Here is an 18,589-nt window from a genome sequence, read left to right as displayed (position 1 = left end):
CAGAAGCGCTAAACAAACAGTTGAAAGATCTGTCACAAAAATACAGTGAAGTGGAAAACTAGAAAGAGAAACTACTAGAGTAAAAAGCCAAAAAGACTGCTGAGATGTTCACCATACATGTAATACAGAAATATCATGTCCCAATGGAACAGGTGGAGGTGGGAAAATTTACCTCTCAATAGCACCTTTGTGAACTTAAGGAAGGAGCTGAAGAGCAAGCAAAGGGGTTGTGAGAAGGAACAGCAGTTGGCCAGTCAAAGGAACTCTCACATCGAGAAGGAGAGTGGGATCATGAAAGCAAGTTTGAGAGAAAAGGAGGAGAATAAAATGGAAGAAGTATCCAAGGTTCAGAGTACTATACAGGAGTTAAAGAAACTAGAGACCCTAAGATACAGAGAAACATCTGGGCTGGTTAGGTAGCTTGGGAGACCACTCTAAAACCAACGGGGTCTCTAGAGCTACTAGTTGTTAACATTAAAGGAAGAAGCAAAAACAGTGGTAATAAGTGTGCAAATTTTGAAACTAAACTTGGGAAAAATGCATACAGGCTTAAGCTGTCAGTTTATATGTATATATTTGCACCAAGGTAAATTGCCCGAGGCTACTGCCTAAGACTGTTCTGAAAACCAGTAGGGCCTCAGCCTGCCAATCCTTTGTAATGTGTGTAGGTAATTTCCAACAGGTAAAAGCTGAAAAGCTGGAACATATGGAAAGAATTCATATGTGAGGAACCTCAGATGGTGAATTGGGCAAGTGGACTTCATAGAGGTAAAGCCTGGAAAGTATGGGTATTGGTATCTATTATAATAGTGGACACTTTTTCAGGCTGAGCTGAGGCATGTAATAATTCCTTGATTTGACTTACCCTTAGGTGTGGGGTCTGAAGTTGGCACTGCATTCATGGCCTAAGTTCTCAATTATTAACTAATGCCCTAGGAATAAATTGGAAGTTACAATCCATATATAGACCTCAGAGTTCAAGGCACTAGAAAGAATGAGTATGACCTTAAAGGAAACTTTAACTAAATTAAATACAGAGACTGGCCATGGCTACGTAAGTCTCCTTCACTTTGCTCTTCTTCAAGCAAGATGTAGCCATTATGTTAAAGAATTTAATCCCTTTGAAATACTTTAGGATAGACCACCCGCTTTGTTCCCTAATCTTGTGAAGGCTATATTAACAGAAATGTCTAACTACAAATTGCTGGCTTTACAACATATTCTTTTATGTACCTATCCTTTGGTAACCAAGGCCCACTTGCCGCCTAAGAAAAATTCCACCTGACAAGGAGGGGCCAAGATGGCAATGGAACAGCAGGGAAACACCACAGCTCTCTCCAACCAAAAACAGTGTTTGGCTTTCAATGCTCTGTTTCACCAAGTGACACCCTCCCCCCCCAAAAAATGCAATTGCTCAGAGAGATATAGGAAGTGATAAAAGAAAAGGGAAAAACCTACACAGACAGTAAAGTGGGAAGACCCTTCCCCCACCCCTTGTTGGTGATGGGGCTCTGTGCTGAGCAGCTTAAGTTGTGGGGATTCGTGCCAGGCTGCTTAAGTATCCTGGCTCTGGACCCTCCAAAGACCACACACAGGCAAGCATCCCAAGGCTCCCAGAAGACTCCCAAGGTACAGTGCCAACCCAGAGAATACAAACAGAAATCTCAAATGCAGAGCCGGCATGAAGACTTCCCTCAGTGGCCCTGGCACGGCGCCTCTGCCTGGTTGGTGCAAGCAGCCCAATCCAGTCTGGAACAGCAGCAGCTTTCAGCAGTGGTGAATGACCCTAGACTCACACTGTGGTACTTCTGTCCTGCTGGTGTAAACAGCCTAGCCTAACCTGGAGCAGCAGCAGCAGCAACTGGCAGTGGCAGCAAACCACCAAGACTCCAGGCACAATGCCTCTTGGCACTAGCCCACAGGAACAGCCCAGACCAGCCCAGGGTGGCAGCCGTGGCTAAGGTGGCTACAGCTGCAGTGAACAACTCCAGACCCCTGGTGGTTTGTGCCTCTCCATACTGACCCACATAAGCGGCCCAGCCAAGCCAGAGGCAGAGCAGTGTCTAACACCTGACTCGTGGTGGAGTGTCTGGCTTGCATATGTGGCCCAGCTGATCCTGGGGCAGTGGCAGCAACTCAAGCAGTGCATCAGTTGTGGCAGCAGCAGTGGCATCGACAGCGGCTGTGAACAACTACAGACGTGCAGTGGGGTGCAGCATCTCTCCATACTGGCTTGCATAAGCAGCTCAGCCCAGCCCATGCTGGCAAAGGTGGTGAACAGCCACAGAATTGAGGCAGGGTGTGGTGCTGAACTACCCAAGAAAATCCTGATGAACATTCTTGCCTGGGATGGCTTTAAAACTGAATACTCAGATGTGAGCCTCCTGAGTAGCTAGAATTACAGGCATTCCCACCAGCAGGGTCTTATTCTTGCAAACTCCCTAACTTTTTCTCAAATAGATCATTTGTTAGTTCATACAAGGAATTTAAGCAAATACAAGAGGATCGACATAGTACCCTGTATTCTATCTGACCATACTGGAATCAAACTGGTTCTCAGTAACAAGGCATAAAGTAGATAAAACTTAAACATATGGAAATTAAACAACATTCTTGGAACAATACATGGGTTACAGAAGAAATTAAAGAAAAAATTAAAAAGTTCCTACAATTCAATGAAAATGAAAATATATCAGAAAGAAACCTATGGGACCCAGTGAAAGGAGTCCTGAGGGGCAAATTTATTGCTCTCAGCATGCATATCAAGATCAATAGAAAGCCTACAGATTGGGAGAAGAACTTCACTAGCCATACAACGGACAAGGGTCTCACATTTAAAATATATTTGGAACTCAAAAAATTAAATCCCCCAATAACAAATCCTCAAAGAAACAACTGCCCAATAAATAAGTGAGCTAAAGACTTAAACGGAAACTTCTCTGAAGAGGAAAGATGGATGGCCAATAGACACATGAAGAAATGCTCAACCTCCCTAGCCATAAAAGAAATGCAAATCAAAACAACATTGAGATACCACCTCACCCCAGTTAGAATGGCTAAAATCAAGAACTATAATAATAACAGATGCTGGAGGGGATGTGGACAGAAGGAAACCTTACTTCATTGTTGGTGGGAGTGTAAACTTGTTCAACCAGTTTAGAAGGTAGTATGGAGGTTCCTCAAAAGACTCCACATAGAGCTCCCCTATGCCCCAGCAATCCCAATTCTGGATGTTTACCCAAATGATCACAAACAAGACCACACTAAAGCTACCAGCACGAGTATGATTATTGCAGCATTATTTACCATAGCTAAGATATGGAACCAACCCAGATGCCCCTCAGTAGATGAATGGATCAAGAAAATGTGGTAAATATACACAATGGAAGTCTATGCTCCATCAGAAAGAATGACATTGCTCCATTTGTTAGGAAATGGAAACACTTGGAAAAAATTATGTTACGTGAATTAAGCCAGGCCCAAAGAAACATAGGTCCCATGGTTTCCCTTATTTGCAATATCTAGTATATGTCTGAGTCAAGCAGAAAAGGTCAGATAAGGTGATGTTAGGGAAATGAACCCTAAGATATGTATTCAAATGTTTTTTTTTTCTTTCATGCGATTGTTTCTAACACATTTATAAGAATATTTCTTTGTTGCTTTGTATGTCCCTCCCCCACAGTATAACCCCTGCTTTTACTGTATTCGATGTCGGTATAATTTGTGGAGGGGAAGGGGAAAAACAAATTATTTAAGTAAGGATACAGGTGGACCCATTGCAACAATGAGATATACAAGTTGTTATGTCGAAAACTAACTTTACAACTTTGGTGGGGGAAGAGGGGGAGCAGGGGGGACTGGGTGGGGGGGCAGGGGGAGGATGGTAAGGGATGTGAAGGGGAAACAAAGGAGGAGGCTACAATGCTTGATAAGAAATGTACTCATCATCTTGCCCATGTAATTGTAACCCCTCAGTACAGTATTTTCACAATAAAAATAAATTAAAAAATTAAAAAAAGAAAACATAGACCAAGTAAACAATGTTATGATGCAACTAAAACTGCTAGAGGAGCAAGAAAACTTGAACCTAAAGTTGCTAGACAGAAAAAGATAACTGAAATAAGAGCTGAAATTAATGAGATACAAAGAAAATTATTAATAAAATTAATAAAACAAAAAGCTGTTTAAAAAAATCTCAATAAAGCTGACAGACCACTGGCAAGAGTAATGAACAAAAGAGAGGAGACCCAAATCAATAATATCAGAGATACCACAGGAAAAATTACAACAATCATCCACTCAAAGCACTAGCTTTGAGCATAAAAGCTTAGGGTCTGTGTCTAGACTCTTACTCAAGACCCAGGAATGGCACCAAATAAAGATAGAATATTTTTACTGCAACTATATAATGATAGCACTGCAAATACCTCATCATAGAGCAAGCCAGGAGTCTGTTGCTGACAGCTGCCATCTAACCTGACTTAGCCAGAGGTAAATGGCTCCACAGAACCAGATGCCACTGGCTCATTAACCCCTGTCATCCAAGGTACGTGGGGACTGAGATCTGACCCTGATGGGTTTAAAATCCAGCCCTGGCAGGAAATCAGCAAAACTCTGAGCTGTGGCTCAAAGTGGTAGAGCTCTAGCCTTGAGCAAAAGATCGTAGGACAGTACCCCCAAACTTTCAATACAATCCCTGTGGCTGACTCCACCTCCTCCAAAAAAACCCCACCCCTCAAAATCATTAGATGTGAACTTTGTATGGTTTGTGATGTGATTCTGAAAGAATGGTGATACTGATGAAAGCACTCTAATTCTAATGACAGTGTGTGGGATACAGCTATTTGATGAGTCCTTTATGATGTGTTGTGTGCTGAGTCCTTTACACGGTGCATTTTTTTCATCTGGTTCTTATAAGAGTTCCACAAGTAAGATGATTGTGCAGATGAGAAATTTGAGGCTCAGATATATCCCCATATCAAGGCCAAAATTATGTATTTCTTAACTCTAGTGAGTTGTCTCCTACAGACAATTGTTTGGGTTTATTTTTCTCAGTCATGAACTTTGAACTCAGGGCCTAGCCACTGACCTTTCCCTGTTGGGCTCATCGCTAGCTCCCTATCACGTGGAGCCAAGAACCCCCTTGCAACAGAGTGTTACAGTCTAGGATCTGCAGCTTAGGTCTGTCTTCCTGCCTACTGAGGAAGCTGAGACCTGCCGATCTGGGTTCCAAACTATGCCAGACACAAAAGGTCCTAAGAGACTACTATCTCTTATTCACCACTTAGAAACACGAAATGGAAGCTGGGCGCCAGTGATTTGCACCTGTCATCCTAGCTACTCAGGAGCCTGAGAGCTGATGATCACAGCCCAAAACCAGGCTGGGCAGGAAATTCCTTGAAAGGTTTCTCTCCACTGAACTACCAAAAACCTGCAGGGGTGCTGTAGCTCAAGTGATAGATCACTTGGCTTTAGCAGAAGAGCTCAAGGACAGCACCCAGGCCTAGACATCAACTCCTCCAACTTCCAAGAGAAGAAAGAAATAAACCTGAATTTGAGGGCTGGGAATGTGTCTTAGGGGTAGAGTGCTTTGCATGTATGAATCCCTGGGTTTGATTCCTTAGTACCACATCACTAGAAAAAAGTCTGAAGTGCCTGTGTGGCTTAAGTGGTAGAGTGCTATCCTTGTACTGGAGAAACTCAGGTACAGTGTTCAGGTCTTGATTTCAAGCTCCAGGACAAGTGTATGCAAACACACACACACACACACACACACACACACACACACACACACACACACACACACACACACACAGATACCAGAAATGAAGCTCTGAAACCAACTGTTAAAGCACTGAGCTCCAGTTCTGAGCTCATGCTCAGCACCCAGGCCCTGTGTTCAACCCTGAAACCTAGCCATCCAGAGCCTAACTAGGAGAGGTCAAAGGTTTCAAAACCTGATGAGCTTCACCAGCCCTAAATGACAGGAAGCATTGTGATATTAAACATGTGCTTAGATTTAGCAAGCTTCCAGAAACCTAGGAATACACCATTGCAAATAATGAAGCATTTTATTAGGTTAAGCTCCCTTGTTGTCTACCAGAAGGACGCTTGAATTAATTGTAGCAGGTTATTTCAGCACTGGAACATAGTCTAACAAAAAGACAGGATGAGTGCAGGGAACTTGGCCTGCCATGGGAGGTGGCACAAATGAAGGCTTCCTGTGAAAACAGCACTGGGGAGAAGAGATGGCTTGGGGTACAAAGAGGCCTTTTTCTCCTGGCCTTCAGAGCCCGACCACACTCCTCCTCACTAATCGGCCTTGATGGAGTTGCTTGTTACACAACTGTACAAGAGTGAGGCCTTTTGTCTGCCTGTTCCAACAATGAGGCAGAGTTCCTTCAGCAGTCCCTGGTGCCGAGAAAACCTCAGGCTACAATGGGAACAGTGAGGGGAGCCCCGGAACATGCACTGTCTTGAAAGCACTGTCTCTGCTATGAAATCATTCTATTCAAAGCAAATTTCCTAGCTGGGTGCCTTTCATCTTAGGGACTCTGGACCTTCACCGATAAAAATACATCCATACATATATGGGGAGACATGGAGTCACTTGATTTTTTTGTTTGTTTCTTTTTAGGCAGGTCCGGGGGTTGTATTAGGAGCCTAGGCACTGTGCCTGAGCTCCTTTTGCTCAAGGGTAGAGCTCTGCCCTTGAGCCACAGCTCCATTCATGGAGATTTTTTATTCCTTTGATAACTTCGAATAAGAGTGCTGTGGACTTCCTGTCCAGGCTGAATTCAAACTGGCATTCTCTACCTCACAGATTCCTGAAGAGCTAGGATTAAAGGCAGGAGTAAATAACACCTGGCTTTCGTTTATTCTTGTTCTTTTTTTCATTGTGACAAACTGAAATCTTCACAGTGTCATGCTAATGGTTTGCATTTCGAAGTAAACTACCCAGGCCTGGAATTTGATTGCCAGGACTGCCACCTACAAATGGAGGGAGATCTTGAGAAAATCTTTCCTATTCATGTGAATGCTTAATGGATTGTTATAAAAGTAACAAATAAATTTGCAATTAGTTCATGATTCTCTTATAGATTGCCACACGAAAAATATTTTATTATGTCTTCCATTCTAGCTCCTTTGTATGATTCTCCCAATTAAAAAATACTGACTACTTTTACATTAATGCTACTTCATTAAATGGAGGCATAATTTAATAATAATTCATAAAATGTATAATTTAATATCCTCACATTTTCTCTCTCATATATATTGCAAACTACACATCTATCTATCTATCTATCTATCTATCTATCTATCTATCTATCTATCTATCTCTCACTCTCTCTCTCTGTCTGTCTATATATCTATATCCACATCTTTATCTATATCTATCAGCCATTACTATGGCTTGTTCCACAGAACTGGCTGGCAGCTCAGTTTGCCAAAGGCTTTTGTAGTACAACTGACCCTTTCATGAATTGGGCATTGTGAGCTGTGAATTAAAATCTCAGCATTGCCAGAAGTTTATATGTGGAGTCAGAAGACAATTTTGACACATGTTTTTCCTTCTCTGTGAAAGTCCTGGGTCTCAGTATGATCTATAATCCTTATGCAAATACATCCATGTGATAAAATGTAATAAATGAAATAAATATTATATATGTAATAATACTAAATAAAATAAAAAACAAGGGTAATAAATATCATATGGAATAAACCCATGTACGTAAATAGATCTCATATACGAATATTTTTTTTTCAATGCTGGGGCTTGAATTCGGGCCCTGGAAACTGGGCTGAAATTCTTGTCTTCAACGACGGTAAGCTTACTCTCCCCAACAGGGCCACAGAGTTACCCAGACCTTGAGTTCAAATCCCAGGGCTGCAAGAAAAATGGTGCAAATTCCAAGCCAGAGCCTTGATTTTTTTGTCCAGGACTGGGGTTTGAACTCAGCTTGTGACAACTCTGCGTCAGCTTCGATCATCCTAGGCTGGAGTGCAGCCTCTGGACACACAGCCCATCCTGAGATCCTATGACCAGAGTTCAAATCTTTGGACTGGCAAAAAAGGAGAAGTGCTGGGAAAGAAGCTCAGTAATAGAGTGATTGCCTTACATGCATAAAGCCCAGGGTTCGATTCCTCAACACCACATAAGCAGAAAAAAGCCAGAAGTAGCGCTATGGCTTAAGTGGTAGAGTGATAGCCTTGAGCTGAAGAGTTGAGGTACAACACCAGAGCCAGAGTTCTGGCCCCTAAACCAAAAAAAAAGAAAAAAAATGCAGAGGGGGAAAAAAAGGAGAAGTACAAAACTGGGAAGTTCCAGAAGGTGGTATTACATTGTTTTATCCTTTGCATTGCAACCATCCTGGGTCTAAATGACACGGCCCAGATAGTGTACATGACCTTGCACTGCTGACGTTTGGTGGGCTATCAGGGAAGCCATAGCCCAAACCAACAACCTAGGCCTGGGGTGCGAATCCCAGGACTGCCACCTATGAATGGAAGGAGATCCTAAGAAACACATTCCGATATACATCCATACGAATGGAATGTTGTAAAGTAATAATTACATTAGTAGTTAGTTTATGATTATATTATAAAATTATACACAATAATTATAGTACATTGACTAATTTTCAATTAATACTTTGTTATGTATTTAACCGTAATATTTAAATAAATGAAGGAATAACTTATCAATAATTGGTAGTAATATAGTATATAAAATTAGATAATATACAGACATCTGTGTCTTGTTTTATACATATATATATGTGCTTACATACATATATATATATATGTAACAATCTACATATGTATTTCTACATTTGTCATTCCTGGGCTCAGTGGTAGAGGGTTTGCCCCATATATATGAAGCCTTGGGTTCAATTCTACACTATCACATGCACAGAAAAATCTGGAAGTCTCATGGCTGCTTGTTTTAAAACAAATACACATTAAAACTTTTAAAATCATATGGAATTTATTCTTAATGCAAGAATTACAATCACAATTCACCACACAACAGAGCACCCAAAATTATGCAAGAAACACTATTTTCCCCCAAATCCCAATATCTCCAAAGACTTGAATTGTTGGGGACGTTAACACACCACTTTCCCCACTAGATAGATAAACTCAGAAAAACTCAACAGAGAAAACGGAGATCTAAAAAACTGCATAGATCAACTAGATTTAACAGACATCTATGGAATATTCCACCCAGCAGCATCAGAATATACGCTTTTCTCAGCAGCACAAGGAATATTTTCCAAAATAGACCACACTTTAGGCCACAAAGCAAACTTGTCCAAATTCAGAAACATTGAAGTTATACCTTGCATTCTCTCACACCACAAGGGAATAAAATTAGAACTCAACACCAAAAGCCACCAAAGAAAATCCTGTAACACATGGAGGCTGAACAACACACTGCTGATTCACGAGTGGGTCATGGAAGAGATGAGAAAGGAAATTCAAATGTTCATGATATTCAACAACAATGAACATGCAAATTACCAGCTTCTCTGGGTCACAGCAAAGGCAATACTCAGGGGCAAGTTTATAGCTCTGAGTTCTTACATCAACAAATTGGAGAGATCTGAAACCAACAATTTAATGAGACATCTGAGCTTTCTTGAAAAAGAGGAGCAAGATAAACCCCAATCCAGTAGATGGAAAGAAATAATTAAAATTAAATCAGAATTAAATGAATTAGAATCCAAAAAATATAGAAAGAATCAACAAACCAAAGAGTTGATTCTTCAAAAAAAATTAATAAAATTGACAGACCCTTAGCAAATCTTATCAGAAAAAGAAGAGAACGCACCCAAATAAATAAACGCAGTGATAAGAATGGAAACATCACCACAGAAACAACCAAGATACAGAACATTATAAGGGAATACTTCTCAAAATTTTATGCTAATAAGTTTGAAAACTTGGCAGAAATGGGACTTTTCCTAGCAAATACTGACATGACAAAAATGAACCAAGATGAGTTAAACCATTTTAACAGGCCCATATCAAGGATTGACATAGAAACAGCAATAAGAGACTTCCCATCTAAGAAAAGCCCAGGACCAGATGGTTTTTTAGTGGAATTCTACAAGGCCTTCAAAACAGAGCCGATACCAATATTTCTCCAACTCTTAAATAAAATTGAAAGAGAAAGTTCATTACTGAACTCATTCTATGAAGCTATGATAACCCTCATCCAAAAACCAGGCAGGGACTCATTAAAGAGAGAGGACTGTAGACCCATTACTTTGATGAACATTGATGCAAAACTTCTCAACAAAATTTTGGCCAGTCGTCTTAAACATCCAGAAAATCATACACCACGATCAAACAGGATTCATTTCAGGGATGCAAAGCTGGGTCAATATTCGCAAATCAATTAATATAATTCATCACATAAGCAAGAGCAAGGATAAGAACCACATGATTATCTCAATATATGCAAAAAAAAGCATTTGACAAGATCCAACACCCCTTTATGATGAAGGTTCTGGAAAAATTAGGAATCCATGGAACATTCCTCAATACAATAATGGCTATATATGACAAACCTACAGCCAGCATTATACTTAATGGTGAAAAACTAAAGTCATTTCCTCTTAACTCAGGAACAAGACAAGGATGTCCACTATCACCACTTCTCTTCAATCTAGTATTAGAATTCTTATCTACAGCAATAAGACAAGATGCAAACATAAAGGTGATCCAAATAGGGAAAAAAGAAATAAAACTCTTCCTCTTTGCAGGTGACATGATCTTGTATTTAACGAATCCCATAGACTCCACTCCCAAATTACTCAAGTTGATTTAAAACTTTGGCAAAGTAGCAGGGTATAAAATTAACCCCCAAAAATCAATGGCTTTTCTGTATGCCAACAATGAGTAAAGTGTTGCTGAAATTAGGAAAGCAACTCCATTTGTAATAGCCCCACAAAAAAATAAAATACCTAGGAATTAACTTAACCAAAGAAGTGAAGGACCTCAATGATGAAAACTTTAAAAACGAAAAAGGAAATCAAAACAGAACTTAGAAGTGGCAAAAACTCCCATGCTCCTGGATTGGAAAGATCAACATCGTGAAAATGGCAATACTTCCCAAGGCTATCTACAAATTCAATGCAACACCTATCGAAATTCCCATCTCATTCTTCAAAGAAATAGAAGAGGCAATCCAAAAAGTCATATGGAACAATAAAAGAACCCGAATAGCTAAAACTATCCTCAACAGAAAGAACAGTGCTGGAGGAATATCAATACCAAATTTCAAACTCGACTATAAAGCCATAGTAATCAAAACAGCTTGCTACTGGCACAAGAACAGACCTCAGAAGCAATGAAATAGAATTGAAAACCCAGAAATGAACCTACAGACCTATAGCCATTTAATCTTCAATAAAGGGGCTAAAAAAATAGAATGGAAGAAAGACAGCCTCTTCAGTAAATGGTGCTGGCTTGGTTAACTACTTGTAGAAAACTAAAGCTAGATGCTTATATATCACGCTGCATGAGAATCAACTCCAAATTGATCAAAGACATCAGAGTCAAAGCAGACACTGAAAACATTACAGGATGGAATAGGAGAAACCCTTTGTCTCCTTGGCACAGGCTGAAATTTTCTTAATAGAGACCCAGAAAGACAACAAATTAAAGAAAGGTTGGACAAAATGGGATTGCATGAAATTGTAGAGCTTCTGCATGGCAAAGGACATAGCTTGCAAGATCAATAGAAAGCCCACGGATTGGGGGAAGATCTTCACTAGCCATACAACAACGGACAAGGGTCTCATATTTAAAACATACCTGGAACTCAAAAAATTAAATCCCCCAACAACAAATCTTCAAAGAAACAATTGCCCAATAAATAAGTGGGCTAAATACTTAAAGAGAAACTTCTCTGAAGAGGAATGAAAAAGCGCCAATACATACTTTAAGAAATGCTCAACTTCCCTAGCCATAAAAGAAATGCAAATCAAAACAACATTGAGATACCACCTCCTCCCAGGTAGAATGGCTATAATCAAGAACTCTAATAACAACAGATGCTGGAGGAGATGTGGACAGAAGTAAACCCTACTGCACTGTTGGTGGGAGTGTAAACTTGTTCAACCTCTTTGCAAAGGAGTATGGAAGTTCCTCAAAAGACTCCACATAGAGCTCACCTATGACCCAGCAATCCAACTTTTGGGCATTTACACAAATGTTCACAAACAAGACCACACGAAAGGTACCAGCACGATATGTTTATTGCAGCATTATTTACCATAGCTAAGATATGGAATCAACCCTGATGCCCCTCAGTAGATGAATGGATCAAGAAAATGCGACACACACACACACACACACACACACACACACAATGGAATTCTATGCGTCCATCATAAAGAATGACATTGCCCCATTTGTTAGTACATGGAAAGACTTGGAAAAAATTATATTAAGTGAAGTAAGCCAGGCCCAAAGAAATATAGGTCCCATGGTTTTCCTTATTTCCAATAAATAGTATATGCCTGAATCAAGCAGAAAAGCTCAGATAAATTTATGTTAGGGAAATGAACCCTAAATATGTACTCAAATGCTGTTTTCTTTCATGCGATTGTTTCTAACACATTTATAAGATGATATCTTTGTTGCTTTGTATGTCCTCCCACATTGTATAACCCCTGCTTTCACTGTATTTGATGTTAGTATAATTTGTGGAGGGTAAGGGAAAAAACGAATCGTTTAAATAGGGATACAGGTGGAAATATTGCAACAATGAGATGTACAAGTCGTTATGTCGAAAACGAACTTTACAACTTTGGTTGTAAAGTTTGTGGGGGGTGATTGGAGGCTTGAATGGGGGGATAGGGGAAGGATGGGATGGGAAGGGGAAACAAAGGAGGATGCTACAATGCTTGATAAGAAATGTACTCATTTTCTTGCCCATGTAATTGTAACCCCTTTGTACAGTATTTTCACAATAAAAACAAATAATAATCTAGAAAAAAATAATTACAATCACCATTAGTATGCCAAGAAGCTAGGCTTAACACCTTTATAACTTTTAAAAACATCCTAATTGTAGAACATCATTGAAAGCAAGTTACATTATACAAATAAACTTTTTAACCCTCTTTTGAAGGCCATTTTAATTTTAATTTTAACACATACAAGGGGCAGTTTTAGCAATACTAATCAGATCATCACATCACGCATTTTAACCATCATGTTTTCAGGGTCTATCTGCAGGGAAAAGGGACAGAACAAAGATGGGCAACTCAGCCCCTCCTATGGAATGTGCCTGCACCCAATCTGACTCTTTAAGGTTAGATGAACTGCGTTTGTGCCAGCTTGCCCTCTTTTACCATGTGTGGACTCCTCCCAGGGCCAGTCCCACCATCTATGAAGCACCCCCGCCCTAGGTCGGTCCCACCACGCATGACCAGCTTAACTACACTTCTGCCTATTCAGCCTCACCCCTAAATATAGATCTTAGGTAGTCTTCTAAATTTTCCCTTTTTTGGGGGGTAGGGAGGTTTGAATAAAATACAGTTTTAGACAGACAGAACATGTCATGTTTTGTAACAGTGCTAAATTGACCTTTCCATTTAAATTTTTAATATTTATCCTGAAATTTTAGCCAAGGGAACTAAATCCAAAACTGCCAAAGCATTTAAAAATATTAAAATTTAAAATAACAGATTTTCTAATTTTTACGTTAAAGAATCCTTAAAAAGCCATTTAAAAGAATGTGAAAGTTTTTTAAATTTTTAGTAATGTCTAAACCTCTTAACCTTTTACATTTTAAACTTAAATTCACCCAATTTTTACAGCATGTTGACAATTTTTATCTTGAACATGTTTACAAACACATAGAAAACACACAGATCTTAAAGCGTGCATAAATCAAAATCAGTTTTACATAAATTTTTTCAAAGTTTTTTTAACAAAAATTTAAGACAGTATTTTTTTAAACTAAGTACCTTTGTTAAGCTTCATTTTCCCAGGGCTCGCTTGTTTAGCAAGGCAATTCATCAACGGATCTTTTGAATCCCACCTGTTGGAGAAGGGCTGGTTGAAGGGGTCACCTAAAACTAAACTGGCCTGAATTTTATCCAATTTTAGACAAGAGCACTTTACAAATTGTTACATTGTCAGGACTCGCTGAAAAATCCAAACCAGGTACATAGCCTTCCACACTCTCTGCTCAGGCAGCCTCCACAAGGAGAAAATTCAGCCCAAGACCTGAAAGGAACCAGACTAGTCCAGCAACCTTACATACCTCACAGTGACGCGAGCCTAGCAGGTCTGTGGCTGAGGCCAGCCAGAGGCTAGAACTTTTATTTCCTCAGAGATGTTCAAATAAATAACAAAAATATAAATAAACACAAAAACCAAGAATCCACACTTAAAACAGGTACCAATTCTAAAACAGAACTAGACAACAGCCAAAAGCTGAGTTGGGGACTAATGGGCCCTCAGTTCATTCCTATTAGAACTGAGCCATTCTCAATCAGCAAGCTGAATTCAGAATCTGTTGAGTGAGCTGGCCACCCTCACCCAGAATTTCCCCACCTCAAAAATAGAACAGAAACGACACCAAAGTAAACAAGACAGACAAGTGGACACAAAGACAAAATCAGATCTCCATGAATTGGGCAACATCTTACCACCAGAGGATTTCTTTTTTTCTTTGTTTTTTTTAGATTCCTGCAAATGTTGATCCAGAGGCCTTCCAAGGTGGAGGAGAATTCTCAGTCATCTTGGGGCAAGGGAAAAAAGACCCTGGAAGCCATCCCCTCAGACTGACAGTCTCCCCCCCATACTCAGACCCTCTGGGCCAAGGCCCGAGGCTAAGATCTTGCTGGTGGCACTTGGTGGTCAGTGGCAGATTCATCTGGCTTAGAGTTTTCCCTGCAGGCCCCTTTCAAAGTTATTGCTAGATCCTGCAGGTTCTCCCTTCCCCCACTGCCTCCTCTTCTAGAGAATAAGTCAACCTTTGATGTCATCCTAAAATTCCAAAAGTATTAAAACGGGAGAGCGGCTGAGGTGAAAGGAGAGTCTGGCCACCCCATTCGGGGGCTCCAGGATGCCCGCTGATCTGAAAATGAAAGTTAAATGAACAAGGAAAGGAAAGAAAGAGAGGCGCTGAATTAAAATGGCAACTACAAATGAGACAAAGAGAGCATGCATGTTGATCTCGAGCTCGAATCCACCCCTAAGCCACGGTTGTGGAGGCCAGACGAGTCCTGTCCCATAGGATGGCGGAGGCCAATGAGTCCCTACCCGGGAGGTGGATAATCTACCCTTAACCCAGAGTAGCAGAGGCCGGACAAGTCATGGTCCAAAAGACGACAGAGTGAAGCGAGACTCCACTGGGGAAGGCTTCCCCAAGGGCCCAGGGAATTTCTTCAACTCGCCTGCTGGCTACCTTGTAGCACATCTACCAACGTTTCTTGCCAGCTCTAAAACCTTACTTGCAAATCATCACATAACACGCAACATAAAGCAGCTGCACCCCTTCTTACCGGCTAGCTGAATGACTCGCTGATCAGGTATCTGTGTGGCTTATGTGGGGGGGCTATCCCGGACAAGCTCCCACGTAAAGTGCTCAGATTTCGGACGCCCCCTATCAGACTACCAGAGACCATGATCAATGCAAACAGCAAAGAGTCATTTATTGCTAGCTGGAGCTTGGTCCTATGTGTACTTGGTAACTGGTGATGCTAAGAGGCCCCAAGCATAAAATTGACACAGCTTTTATAGTATCAAACAAACAAGTTTAGGGGGTTTCCACACAAGCAAGTTCACAAGTTCAGGGGGTTTATGTCCACCCTGATCACACTTCCCTTTTTCAACTGGAACACCTGGGCAACTGTTCTGTTCTTTAAAGGTGGGCAGGGTTGGTGGCAACCTGCGGTTTTTCTGAGAACTATTTTTCTCTTTGGCAGCACAGCTCTCTTTGGGGGTTACTTTGAGGGCAGCACAGCTCAGGGGGCTTGATCTTAAAATGGAATTACTTTAGCTCTTCAGTTAATTCCTGAGTTCAAACACCAGGAATGGTGGATGCACACACACACACACACACACACACACACACACACACACACACACACACACACACACACACCCCACATGGAGGCACCTTTGCCAATAATATATCATTCCATTATGTTCAGCTCCCTAATTGTCTGCCAGAAGGACTCTTGAATTAATTGTAGCAGTTTGTTTCAACACAGAAATATAGTCTTACAAAGACAGGATGAGTGCAGGGAACTTGGCCTGCCACAGAAGGTGGCACAAATGAAGGTTTCCTATCAAAACAGACCACTGGGGAGAGAGATAGCTTGGGGTACGAACAGGCCTTTTTCTCCTGACCTTCAGAACCTGCGCACATTCATCCTCATTAATTTGCCCGGATGAATTGTTTGCTATGCAGATTTACAGAAGTGAAACTTTTTGTCTGCCTGTTCCAACAATGAAGCCGACTTCCTCCGGCAGCCTGGAGTATGGAGACCCCTCAGGCTACACTGGGAACACTGAGGGAGCCCCGAAACATGGATTGTCTTGAAAGCACTCTGTGCTATGAAATCATTCTATTCAAAGCAAATTTCCTAGCTGGGTGCCGTTCTTCATAGCAACTCTGGATCTTCACTGACACAAATACATGCATACATACACAGACATATGGAGTTACTGGCTCTTTTTTTTGTGGCAGGTCCTGGGCTTGAACTGTGAGCCTAGACATTTTCCCTGAGCTCCTTTTGCTCAAGGAAACATTTTATTGTGTCTTAAACCATGATTACCCTAGGCTGTGGTGCAACTTTTACACCCACAGATGATCCAGGGATCCTAGGACCAGAGTTCAACTCCCAGCACTGGCAAAAATACATTAAACCAACAAAAATGGAGGAGGAAAAACCAGGAAATGTTACACAACAGTTTTTACTTTTGTTTCCTTAGCACTGTGACCCTCCTGAGTCTCAATGACTTGGCTTGAAAATTGTATATGACCTTGCATGGATGATGGCTGAGGGGCTGTCAGTGAAGCCTGAGCCAAACCAGACACCTAGGCCCTGAGATCGATCCTAGGACTGCCACCTACACACAGCTGAAGATCCTAGGAAACTCATTCCTATCTATAGGAACATTAATAGAATATTTGAAATTTATTAATTGAATTACTAACTAGCTAGTCATTCCAGTATAAGATTGTATGCAATAAATATAGGTCATTGATTAATTAATACTTTGTTAATTCTTCTACCATGATAATTGGAAGCATAATTTTATACCAAATAATTGGTAGTAATAGAATATATAAAAATAAGGTACAGACAACACTCTTTATATTGGGTTATACACTAGATTCTACATAAATGTCTATCTGTCTCTCTCTGTATATATTTATAGATGCATATACATATGTAAATACACACACACATGCACGCACACACACAAACAAACACACACACACACTGCAATCTAAACATCTACCTGTTTATATATTGGCCATTCCTAGGGCTTGATCTCAGGTTCTCAAATTGGCCTGCCAACTTCACTTGCATCAGACTGGTGTGCTAACATTTAACCATTCATGAAGTGGGCCTGCTAGGCCCTGAGTTCAAGTCAGAGAATTGCCAAAAACTTAATCCTGTTCGAAAAGCCAATTGTTCCACTTGTTTTCTGTATCGATGAAAGTCCTGGGTCTCAGGAATGATGTAGAATACATAGGCAAAGCTATGTCTTATGTAATAGGATGCAAAATGTTATATGTGTAATCATGCTCACTCTCAAATACATAAGAAATAAAACACAAAATAAAATGAATACACTAACTGCCATATGCAATAAACATGTGTATGTAAGTATGAATCATGTATTTCAAATATATACGAATATTATTTTTTCAAGTGCTAGGATTTGAATTCAGGCCCTGGGAACAGGCCTGACTTTCTTGTCTTCCAGTCCGGTGATCTTTCCATCCCCCACAGTGCTACATATTTACCCACATCCTGAGTTCAAATCCCAGGCCTGGCAAAAACAATGGCCTGAATTCCAGGCCAAGGAGCCTCATAATATTTTAAATATTAAAATATTTTAAATATGTATGTATGCATGTATTTTTATTTTCTCAAGCACAGGGCTTGATCTCAGGTAGTGGCAATTTTGCCTCAGCATTGATCACTCTAGGCTGGGGTGCAACCACTGGACCCAAAGCCAAACCTGGGTTCCTGGGCCTCAAATGCTGACAGGAAAACAATAATAAATAATGCGACACAGAAAAATAAAAACTGGCAACTTACCAGATTTACATTTGTTTTCTTTGCAAAGTGACCATTCTGGGACTGAATGACACGGCTGCAAAATGTTGGTAACCTGGCATTGCTGAAGGCTGGTGGGCCACCAGGGAAGCCTTAGGCCAACACAGCAACATAGGCCATGTGTTTGAAGCACAGTCCTGACCCCTACCAATGGAGGGAGATACTAAGAGTCTCGTTCCTATTCATAGGATTACCGATGGAAGATTATGAATGGCAAAGTTGAATTAGTTGTTTCTGAATACTACTATACAATTAGA

General features: G+C 40.6%; 1 long non-coding RNA gene across 2 annotated transcripts; it reads right to left on the bottom strand.

Annotated features, from left to right (window-relative positions):
• Positions 1 to 13,981: 13,981 nt before the first annotated feature.
• Positions 13,982 to 14,283, bottom strand: LOC122127876. 2 transcript variants are annotated; one of them, XR_006151316.1, is made up of 2 exons: positions 14,159 to 14,283; positions 13,982 to 14,079 (listed from the first exon to the last, which is right to left on the bottom strand). It is a non-coding gene; the product is annotated as an uncharacterized LOC122127876 (long non-coding RNA). The 2 variants fall into 2 exon arrangements; XR_006151315.1 differs by having other exon boundaries at positions 13,982 to 14,065.
• Between the last annotated feature and the right edge of the window lie 4,306 nt (positions 14,284 to 18,589).

This window comes from Dipodomys spectabilis, unplaced genomic scaffold, assembly GCF_019054845.1.
Source record: "Dipodomys spectabilis isolate Male_0828 unplaced genomic scaffold, ASM1905484v1 ptg000316l, whole genome shotgun sequence".
NCBI classification, from domain to species: domain Eukaryota; kingdom Metazoa; phylum Chordata; class Mammalia; order Rodentia; family Heteromyidae; genus Dipodomys; species Dipodomys spectabilis.
This window is presented reverse-complemented; position numbering and strand designations above follow the sequence as displayed.